Here is an 11,608-nt window from a genome sequence, read left to right as displayed (position 1 = left end):
ACATAGTTAGTACGGTCGAAAAAAGACATATGTCCATCAAGTTCAACCAGGGAATTAAGGGGTAGGGGTGTGGCGCGATATTGGGGAAGGGATGAGATTTTATATTTCTTCATAAGCATTAATCTTATTTTGTCAATTAGGAACATTCAGCACCCACCCGCTATCAAGGCAGCTGCCTATCATGTCATGCCCTACCTGCACAGGTGTGCTGGCTACTCAAATGATCCAATTAAGGAGGCCATTTAGTCAGCAGCAGCAGAAGTCCTGTGCCTGGACGCTCCAACAGCGGCCAGACACAAGCAGAAGCAGCAGAAGCAGCAGCAGCACCACCTTTTGTTTTTGGCTGCAGCAGCAGCAGCAGCAGCAGCAAGGCCCACAGGGCTGGCTAGCTGGCTAGCCAGCAAGCAGGTAGCAATGAAAGTAGGAATCTTTCTTTTTAACCCTGTAAGGGGGTGGTGCACTGTACCCGAAGATACTGCCATATCGGGTCAATGCATAGGGCGACGGAAGCAAGCTTCGAAATCGGCCCCCGTTCTCAAAATCCATTTAATATATGGTCCCCAGATAGGGGACGTATCAGATATTAAACTGATAAGAACAGATACTACACTTGATCTTAGCCAAAAGGCCGAGAAGCGATAACCGTGAAAGGGGCGGGCCCAACAAGGTCCCCTTCATGGGCACTATCACTGCTTGCTGTCAGGGAGGCTGCCAGACAATTTTCCATGCACACTCTGGGCTGGGGGGCAGTCAACCACCAGTACACACAGCAGAACCTAAACCCATACCATTATTGCTAAGCAGCAAGACAGGGGCCCATTGCACTCCCACGGGGCCTTTTTAAATGCAATCCATAACCCGGATTTGCCAGGAACCCTTCTTACTCCTCCTACTTGCATGTGACACTGGGCTTAGGATCTGCATAGGAAACACACACACAAGCACACACCTACCTTTGTTGCCTGCAGATGCCTCCTTGGCTGTCCCCAAACGGTATCAAACCAACACCCACGGGAAGCTGTAAGCATAGAGGACATGCCTGCACCCCATTGGACTTACCTGTGTGGGTTAAATCCGGGTTATTTGACAACCTATGGCGGTGATGGTTCTGCTCAGGCAGAGCAGTGCTGATGCTCCTCATAAAGCTGTCGCTGCTGTGAAGGTTCTAGGTGACATCACAATCCCTATGGTTACATACACAACAAAGCTGGGTTGTTGTTGTTTACACTCTGCAAGGCCTGTGGAAGTGAGTGACATCATAGCACTGTAGTTCTGAGGGTTCTAGATGGATGCAACAATCTCCTGTTGCTTCTATGAAGGCCATAATAGACGACATCACCAAACAGCTCCATAGTCACATACACAGCAAAGGAGAGATGTTGTTTACACCTAGTGATGTCAGTGGTATTGAGTGACATCACAGCACAGTGCTAAGGCTCCTGGGCCTGGACACAGCAGCGGCTGCAATATCTCAACGGAGAATACGTTTATATATATGTGTGTGTGTGCGCGTATATATATATATATATATATATATATATATATATATATATATATATATATATATATTTCTCCGCCGAAATCACTTTTAAACCCATTTCCACCTTTTTTTTCCCTTCTCTTCCTCTTACTTTTTTTTCACGTTTTTTTACGTTTTTCTCCTTTTCGCCTCTTTTCTGGGCGTATTATTCTTCTTTTTCTTCTTTTTTTTCGTCTAATGCATACCCCATCAGTGCAGCAATGCTTATTCAATACCGCCAGCAGATGGAGACACTGGGGGATAATTTTCTAAGGATTTATACTGATTTTTCCTGTCTGAATTTGTCGCACAGAAAGTTGCAGGCCAAATATGTGTGACATTTCTGCGACTTTAGCTTCTAGAGCATTTTTACAACATTATACATAGGTGCTGAATACATAAAAAGCGACTGTTCAGCGACAGACAAGTCGCATCGGCTGAAAGTAGGCCAGAATGTCAGTCCATGTTGGAGCAGGTTTAGATACAGTCTAAAGCATAGATCTCAAAGTCTGTGCACAGAATTTAGCAAGGGCCTCGCACCTTCTGATGCATCAGGTAGGTGCACTATAGCATAGCCTAACCCTCTGTACTTTGGTCTATATTGATGCGGGACATAGACAGCCAGCTGATGACCAATCCATTAGTGCAATGGATGGCTGGAAGCATTTGTCTTTGCCTTTGCAATACCACAGAAGCAATGCATGGTCAATGTACAGCAATGACACACCTGTGTGAACAGCCAGGAGACCCCCCCATGTTATGTTACATAGTTACATAGTTAGTACGGTCGAAAAAAGACATATGTCCATCAAGTTCAACCAGGGAATTAAGGGGTAGGGGTGTGGCGCGATATTGGGGAAGGGATGAGATTTTATATTTCTTCATAAGCATTAATCTTATTTTGTCAATTAGGAACATTCAGCACCCACCCGCTATCAAGGCAGCTGCCTATCATGTCATGCCCTACCTGCACAGGTGTGCTGGCTACTCAAATGATCCAATTAAGGAGGCCATTTAGTCAGCAGCAGCAGAAGTCCTGTGCCTGGACGCTCCAACAGCGGCCAGACACAAGCAGAAGCAGCAGAAGCAGCAGCAGCACCACCTTTTGTTTTTTGGCTGCAGCAGCAGCAGCAGCAGCAGCAAGGCCCACAGGGCTGGCTAGCTGGCTAGCCAGCAAGCAGGTAGCAATGAAAGTAGGAATCTTTCTTTTTAACCCTGTAAGGGGGTGGTGCACTGTACCCGAAGATACTGCCATATCGGGTCAATGCATAGGGCGACGGAAGCAAGCTTCGAAATCGGCCCCCGTTCTCAAAAATCCATTTAATATATGGTCCCCAGATAGGGGACGTATCAGATATTAAACTGATAAGAACAGATACTACACTTGATCTTAGCCAAAAGGCCGAGAAGCGATAACCGTGAAAGGGGCGGGCCCAACAAGGTCCCCTTCATGGGCACTATCACTGCTTGCTGTCAGGGAGGCTGCCAGACAATTTTCCATGCACACTCTGGGCTGGGGGGCAGTCAACCACCAGTACACACAGCAGAACCTAAACCCATACCATTATTGCTAAGCAGCAAGACAGGGGCCCATTGCACTCCCACGGGGCCTTTTTAAATGCAATCCATAACCCGGATTTGCCAGGAACCCTTCTTACTCCTCCTACTTGCATGTGACACTGGGCTTAGGATCTGCATAGGAAACACACACACAAGCACACACCTACCTTTGTTGCCTGCAGATGCCTCCTTGGCTGTCCCCAAACGGTATCAAACCAACACCCACGGGAAGCTGTAAGCATAGAGGACATGCCTGCACCCCATTGGACTTACCTGTGTGGGTTAAATCCGGGTTATTTGACAACCTATGGCGGTGATGGTTCTGCTCAGGCAGAGCAGTGCTGATGCTCCTCATAAAGCTGTCGCTGCTGTGAAGGTTCTAGGTGACATCACAATCCCTATGGTTACATACACAACAAAGCTGGGTTGTTGTTGTTTACACTCTGCAAGGCCTGTGGAAGTGAGTGACATCATAGCACTGTAGTTCTGAGGGTTCTAGATGGATGCAACAATCTCCTGTTGCTTCTATGAAGGCCATAATAGACGACATCACCAAACAGCTCCATAGTCACATACACAGCAAAGGAGAGATGTTGTTTACACCTAGTGATGTCAGTGGTATTGAGTGACATCACAGCACAGTGCTAAGGCTCCTGGGCCTGGACACAGCAGCGGCTGCAATATCTCAACGGAGAATACGTTTATATATATGTGTGTGTGTGCGCGTATATATATATATATATATATATATATATATATATATATATTTCTCCGCCGAAATCACTTTTAAACCCATTTCCACCTTTTTTTCCCTTCTCTTCCTCTTACTTTTTTTTCACGTTTTTTTACGTTTTTCTCCTTTTCGCCTCTTTTCTGGGCGTATTATTCTTCTTTTTCTTCTTTTTTTTCGTCTAATGCATACCCCATCAGTGCAGCAATGCTTATTCAATACCGCCAGCAGATGGAGACACTGGGGGATAATTTTCTAAGGATTTATACTGATTTTTCCTGTCTGAATTTGTCGCACAGAAAGTTGCAGGCCAAATATGTGTGACATTTCTGCGACTTTAGCTTCTAGAGCATTTTTACAACATTATACATAGGTGCTGAATACATAAAAAGCGACTGTTCAGCGACAGACAAGTCGCATCGGCTGAAAGTAGGCCAGAATGTCAGTCCATGTTGGAGCAGGTTTAGATACAGTCTAAAGCATAGATCTCAAAGTCTGTGCACAGAATTTAGCAAGGGCCTCGCACCTTCTGATGCATCAGGTAGGTGCACTATAGCATAGCCTAACCCTCTGTACTTTGGTCTATATTGATGCGGGACATAGACAGCCAGCTGATGACCAATCCATTAGTGCAATGGATGGCTGGAAGCATTTGTCTTTGCCTTTGCAATACCACAGAAGCAATGCATGGTCAATGTACAGCAATGACACACCTGTGTGAACAGCCAGGAGACCCCCCCATGTTATGTTACATAGTTACATAGTTAGTACGGTCGAAAAAAGACATATGTCCATCAAGTTCAACCAGGGAATTAAGGGGTAGGGGTGTGGCGCGATATTGGGGAAGGGATGAGATTTTATATTTCTTCATAAGCATTAATCTTATTTTGTCAATTAGGAACATTCAGCACCCACCCGCTATCAAGGCAGCTGCCTATCATGTCATGCCCTACCTGCACAGGTGTGCTGGCTACTCAAATGATCCAATTAAGGAGGCCATTTAGTCAGCAGCAGCAGAAGTCCTGTGCCTGGACGCTCCAACAGCGGCCAGACACAAGCAGAAGCAGCAGAAGCAGCAGCAGCACCACCTTTTGTTTTTTGGCTGCAGCAGCAGCAGCAGCAAGGCCCACAGGGCTGGCTAGCTGGCTAGCCAGCAAGCAGGTAGCAATGAAAGTAGGAATCTTTCTTTTTAACCCTGTAAGGGGGTGGTGCACTGTACCCGAAGATACTGCCATATCGGGTCAATGCATAGGGCGACGGAAGCAAGCTTCGAAATCGGCCCCCGTTCTCAAAAATCCATTTAATATATGGTCCCCAGATAGGGGACGTATCAGATATTAAACTGATAAGAACAGATACTACACTTGATCTTAGCCAAAAGGCCGAGAAGCGATAACCGTGAAAGGGGCGGGCCCAACAAGGTCCCCTTCATGGGCACTATCACTGCTTGCTGTCAGGGAGGCTGCCAGACAATTTTCCATGCACACTCTGGGCTGGGGGGCAGTCAACCACCAGTACACACAGCAGAACCTAAACCCATACCATTATTGCTAAGCAGCAAGACAGGGGCCCATTGCACTCCCACGGGGCCTTTTTAAATGCAATCCATAACCCGGATTTGCCAGGAACCCTTCTTACTCCTCCTACTTGCATGTGACACTGGGCTTAGGATCTGCATAGGAAACACACACACAAGCACACACCTACCTTTGTTGCCTGCAGATGCCTCCTTGGCTGTCCCCAAACGGTATCAAACCAACACCCACGGGAAGCTGTAAGCATAGAGGACATGCCTGCACCCCATTGGACTTACCTGTGTGGGTTAAATCCGGGTTATTTGACAACCTATGGCGGTGATGGTTCTGCTCAGGCAGAGCAGTGCTGATGCTCCTCATAAAGCTGTCGCTGCTGTGAAGGTTCTAGGTGACATCACAATCCCTATGGTTACATACACAACAAAGCTGGGTTGTTGTTGTTTACACTCTGCAAGGCCTGTGGAAGTGAGTGACATCATAGCACTGTAGTTCTGAGGGTTCTAGATGGATGCAACAATCTCCTGTTGCTTCTATGAAGGCCATAATAGACGACATCACCAAACAGCTCCATAGTCACATACACAGCAAAGGAGAGATGTTGTTTACACCTAGTGATGTCAGTGGTATTGAGTGACATCACAGCACAGTGCTAAGGCTCCTGGGCCTGGACACAGCAGCGGCTGCAATATCTCAACGGAGAATACGTTTATATATATGTGTGTGTGTGCGCGTATATATATATATATATATATATATATATATATATATATATATATATATATTTCTCCGCCGAAATCACTTTTAAACCCATTTCCACCTTTTTTTCCCTTCTCTTCCTCTTACTTTTTTTTCACGTTTTTTTACGTTTTTCTCCTTTTCGCCTCTTTTCTGGGCGTATTATTCTTCTTTTTCTTCTTTTTTTTCGTCTAATGCATACCCCATCAGTGCAGCAATGCTTATTCAATACCGCCAGCAGATGGAGACACTGGGGGATAATTTTCTAAGGATTTATACTGATTTTTCCTGTCTGAATTTGTCGCACAGAAAGTTGCAGGCCAAATATGTGTGACATTTCTGCGACTTTAGCTTCTAGAGCATTTTTACAACATTATACATAGGTGCTGAATACATAAAAAGCGACTGTTCAGCGACAGACAAGTCGCATCGGCTGAAAGTAGGCCAGAATGTCAGTCCATGTTGGAGCAGGTTTAGATACAGTCTAAAGCATAGATCTCAAAGTCTGTGCACAGAATTTAGCAAGGGCCTCGCACCTTCTGATGCATCAGGTAGGTGCACTATAGCATAGCCTAACCCTCTGTACTTTGGTCTATATTGATGCGGGACATAGACAGCCAGCTGATGACCAATCCATTAGTGCAATGGATGGCTGGAAGCATTTGTCTTTGCCTTTGCAATACCACAGAAGCAATGCATGGTCAATGTACAGCAATGACACACCTGTGTGAACAGCCAGGAGACCCCCCCATGTTATGTTACATAGTTACATAGTTAGTACGGTCGAAAAAAGACATATGTCCATCAAGTTCAACCAGGGAATTAAGGGGTAGGGGTGTGGCGCGATATTGGGGAAGGGATGAGATTTTATATTTCTTCATAAGCATTAATCTTATTTTGTCAATTAGGAACATTCAGCACCCACCCGCTATCAAGGCAGCTGCCTATCATGTCATGCCCTACCTGCACAGGTGTGCTGGCTACTCAAATGATCCAATTAAGGAGGCCATTTAGTCAGCAGCAGCAGAAGTCCTGTGCCTGGACGCTCCAACAGCGGCCAGACACAAGCAGAAGCAGCAGAAGCAGCAGCAGCACCACCTTTTGTTTTTTGGCTGCAGCAGCAGCAGCAGCAGCAGCAAGGCCCACAGGGCTGGCTAGCTGGCTAGCCAGCAAGCAGGTAGCAATGAAAGTAGGAATCTTTCTTTTTAACCCTGTAAGGGGGTGGTGCACTGTACCCGAAGATACTGCCATATCGGGTCAATGCATAGGGCGACGGAAGCAAGCTTCGAAATCGGCCCCCGTTCTCAAAAATCCATTTAATATATGGTCCCCAGATAGGGGACGTATCAGATATTAAACTGATAAGAACAGATACTACACTTGATCTTAGCCAAAAGGCCGAGAAGCGATAACCGTGAAAGGGGCGGGCCCAACAAGGTCCCCTTCATGGGCACTATCACTGCTTGCTGTCAGGGAGGCTGCCAGACAATTTTCCATGCACACTCTGGGCTGGGGGGCAGTCAACCACCAGTACACACAGCAGAACCTAAACCCATACCATTATTGCTAAGCAGCAAGACAGGGGCCCATTGCACTCCCACGGGGCCTTTTTAAATGCAATCCATAACCCGGATTTGCCAGGAACCCTTCTTACTCCTCCTACTTGCATGTGACACTGGGCTTAGGATCTGCATAGGAAACACACACACAAGCACACACCTACCTTTGTTGCCTGCAGATGCCTCCTTGGCTGTCCCCAAACGGTATCAAACCAACACCCACGGGAAGCTGTAAGCATAGAGGACATGCCTGCACCCCATTGGACTTACCTGTGTGGGTTAAATCCGGGTTATTTGACAACCTATGGCGGTGATGGTTCTGCTCAGGCAGAGCAGTGCTGATGCTCCTCATAAAGCTGTCGCTGCTGTGAAGGTTCTAGGTGACATCACAATCCCTATGGTTACATACACAACAAAGCTGGGTTGTTGTTGTTTACACTCTGCAAGGCCTGTGGAAGTGAGTGACATCATAGCACTGTAGTTCTGAGGGTTCTAGATGGATGCAACAATCTCCTGTTGCTTCTATGAAGGCCATAATAGACGACATCACCAAACAGCTCCATAGTCACATACACAGCAAAGGAGAGATGTTGTTTACACCTAGTGATGTCAGTGGTATTGAGTGACATCACAGCACAGTGCTAAGGCTCCTGGGCCTGGACACAGCAGCGGCTGCAATATCTCAACGGAGAATACGTTTATATATATGTGTGTGTGTGCGCGTATATATATATATATATATATATATATATATATATATATATATATATATATTTCTCCGCCGAAATCACTTTTAAACCCATTTCCACCTTTTTTTCCCTTCTCTTCCTCTTACTTTTTTTTCACGTTTTTTTACGTTTTTCTCCTTTTCGCCTCTTTTCTGGGCGTATTATTCTTCTTTTTCTTCTTTTTTTTCGTCTAATGCATACCCCATCAGTGCAGCAATGCTTATTCAATACCGCCAGCAGATGGAGACACTGGGGGATAATTTTCTAAGGATTTATACTGATTTTTCCTGTCTGAATTTGTCGCACAGAAAGTTGCAGGCCAAATATGTGTGACATTTCTGCGACTTTAGCTTCTAGAGCATTTTTACAACATTATACATAGGTGCTGAATACATAAAAAGCGACTGTTCAGCGACAGACAAGTCGCATCGGCTGAAAGTAGGCCAGAATGTCAGTCCATGTTGGAGCAGGTTTAGATACAGTCTAAAGCATAGATCTCAAAGTCTGTGCACAGAATTTAGCAAGGGCCTCGCACCTTCTGATGCATCAGGTAGGTGCACTATAGCATAGCCTAACCCTCTGTACTTTGGTCTATATTGATGCGGGACATAGACAGCCAGCTGATGACCAATCCATTAGTGCAATGGATGGCTGGAAGCATTTGTCTTTGCCTTTGCAATACCACAGAAGCAATGCATGGTCAATGTACAGCAATGACACACCTGTGTGAACAGCCAGGAGACCCCCCCATGTTATGTTACATAGTTACATAGTTAGTACGGTCGAAAAAAGACATATGTCCATCAAGTTCAACCAGGGAATTAAGGGGTAGGGGTGTGGCGCGATATTGGGGAAGGGATGAGATTTTATATTTCTTCATAAGCATTAATCTTATTTTGTCAATTAGGAACATTCAGCACCCACCCGCTATCAAGGCAGCTGCCTATCATGTCATGCCCTACCTGCACAGGTGTGCTGGCTACTCAAATGATCCAATTAAGGAGGCCATTTAGTCAGCAGCAGCAGAAGTCCTGTGCCTGGACGCTCCAACAGCGGCCAGACACAAGCAGAAGCAGCAGAAGCAGCAGCAGCACCACCTTTTGTTTTTTGGCTGCAGCAGCAGCAGCAGCAGCAGCAGCAAGGCCCACAGGGCTGGCTAGCTGGCTAGCCAGCAAGCAGGTAGCAATGAAAGTAGGAATCTTTCTTTTTAACCCTGTAAGGGGGTGGTGCACTGTACCCGAAGATACTGCCATATCGGGTCAATGCATAGGGCGACGGAAGCAAGCTTCGAAATCGGCCCCCGTTCTCAAAAATCCATTTAATATATGGTCCCCAGATAGGGGACGTATCAGATATTAAACTGATAAGAACAGATACTACACTTGATCTTAGCCAAAAGGCCGAGAAGCGATAACCGTGAAAGGGGCGGGCCCAACAAGGTCCCCTTCATGGGCACTATCACTGCTTGCTGTCAGGGAGGCTGCCAGACAATTTTCCATGCACACTCTGGGCTGGGGGGCAGTCAACCACCAGTACACACAGCAGAACCTAAACCCATACCATTATTGCTAAGCAGCAAGACAGGGGCCCATTGCACTCCCACGGGGCCTTTTTAAATGCAATCCATAACCCGGATTTGCCAGGAACCCTTCTTACTCCTCCTACTTGCATGTGACACTGGGCTTAGGATCTGCATAGGAAACACACACACAAGCACACACCTACCTTTGTTGCCTGCAGATGCCTCCTTGGCTGTCCCCAAACGGTATCAAACCAACACCCACGGGAAGCTGTAAGCATAGAGGACATGCCTGCACCCCATTGGACTTACCTGTGTGGGTTAAATCCGGGTTATTTGACAACCTATGGCGGTGATGGTTCTGCTCAGGCAGAGCAGTGCTGATGCTCCTCATAAAGCTGTCGCTGCTGTGAAGGTTCTAGGTGACATCACAATCCCTATGGTTACATACACAACAAAGCTGGGTTGTTGTTGTTTACACTCTGCAAGGCCTGTGGAAGTGAGTGACATCATAGCACTGTAGTTCTGAGGGTTCTAGATGGATGCAACAATCTCCTGTTGCTTCTATGAAGGCCATAATAGACGACATCACCAAACAGCTCCATAGTCACATACACAGCAAAGGAGAGATGTTGTTTACACCTAGTGATGTCAGTGGTATTGAGTGACATCACAGCACAGTGCTAAGGCTCCTGGGCCTGGACACAGCAGCGGCTGCAATATCTCAACGGAGAATACGTTTATATATATGTGTGTGTGTGCGCGTATATATATATATATATATATATATATATATATATATATATATTCTCCGCCGAAATCACTTTTAAACCCATTTCCACCTTTTTTTCCCTTCTCTTCCTCTTACTTTTTTTTCACGTTTTTTTACGTTTTTCTCCTTTTCGCCTCTTTTCTGGGCGTATTATTCTTCTTTTTCTTCTTTTTTTTCGTCTAATGCATACCCCATCAGTGCAGCAATGCTTATTCAATACCGCCAGCAGATGGAGACACTGGGGGATAATTTTCTAAGGATTTATACTGATTTTTCCTGTCTGAATTTGTCGCACAGAAAGTTGCAGGCCAAATATGTGTGACATTTCTGCGACTTTAGCTTCTAGAGCATTTTTACAACATTATACATAGGTGCTGAATACATAAAAAGCGACTGTTCAGCGACAGACAAGTCGCATCGGCTGAAAGTAGGCCAGAATGTCAGTCCATGTTGGAGCAGGTTTAGATACAGTCTAAAGCATAGATCTCAAAGTCTGTGCACAGAATTTAGCAAGGGCCTCGCACCTTCTGATGCATCAGGTAGGTGCACTATAGCATAGCCTAACCCTCTGTACTTTGGTCTATATTGATGCGGGACATAGACAGCCAGCTGATGACCAATCCATTAGTGCAATGGATGGCTGGAAGCATTTGTCTTTGCCTTTGCAATACCACAGAAGCAATGCATGGTCAATGTACAGCAATGACACACCTGTGTGAACAGCCAGGAGACCCCCCCATGTTATGTTACATAGTTACATAGTTAGTACGGTCGAAAAAAGACATATGTCCATCAAGTTCAACCAGGGAATTAAGGGGTAGGGGTGTGGCGCGATATTGGGGAAGGGATGAGATTTTATATTTCTTCATAAGCATTAATCTTATTTTGTCAATTAGGAACATTCAGCACCCACCCGCTATCAAGGCAGCTGCCTATCATGTCATGCCCTAC

At 45.9% G+C, this 11,608-nt stretch overlaps 5 non-coding genes across 5 annotated transcripts; all 5 read right to left on the bottom strand.

Annotated features, from left to right (window-relative positions):
* Positions 1-450: 450 nt before the first annotated feature.
* LOC130332389 (U2 spliceosomal RNA) lies at positions 451-640 on the bottom strand. The gene has a single exon (XR_008875090.1). It is a non-coding gene; the product is annotated as a U2 spliceosomal RNA (small nuclear RNA).
* Positions 641-2,742: 2,102 nt separating this feature from the next.
* LOC130332387 (U2 spliceosomal RNA) lies at positions 2,743-2,933 on the bottom strand. Its single transcript, XR_008875088.1, has one exon. It is a non-coding gene; the product is annotated as a U2 spliceosomal RNA (small nuclear RNA).
* A 2,079-nt stretch (positions 2,934-5,012) lies between these two features.
* Positions 5,013-5,203, bottom strand: LOC130332386 (U2 spliceosomal RNA). The gene has a single exon (XR_008875087.1). It is a non-coding gene; the product is annotated as a U2 spliceosomal RNA (small nuclear RNA).
* A 2,095-nt stretch (positions 5,204-7,298) lies between these two features.
* Positions 7,299-7,489, bottom strand: LOC130332385 (U2 spliceosomal RNA). Its single transcript, XR_008875086.1, has one exon. It is a non-coding gene; the product is annotated as a U2 spliceosomal RNA (small nuclear RNA).
* Positions 7,490-9,587: 2,098 nt separating this feature from the next.
* Positions 9,588-9,778, bottom strand: LOC130332384 (U2 spliceosomal RNA). Its single transcript, XR_008875085.1, has one exon. It is a non-coding gene; the product is annotated as a U2 spliceosomal RNA (small nuclear RNA).
* Positions 9,779-11,608: the final 1,830 nt, after the last annotated feature.

The sequence above is a fragment of the Hyla sarda genome, unplaced genomic scaffold (genome assembly GCF_029499605.1).
Source record: "Hyla sarda isolate aHylSar1 unplaced genomic scaffold, aHylSar1.hap1 scaffold_376, whole genome shotgun sequence".
In the NCBI taxonomy this organism is placed as follows: domain Eukaryota; kingdom Metazoa; phylum Chordata; class Amphibia; order Anura; family Hylidae; genus Hyla; species Hyla sarda.
Note: the sequence above shows the minus strand (reverse complement) of the source record. Positions and strands in the feature narration are given on the sequence as shown.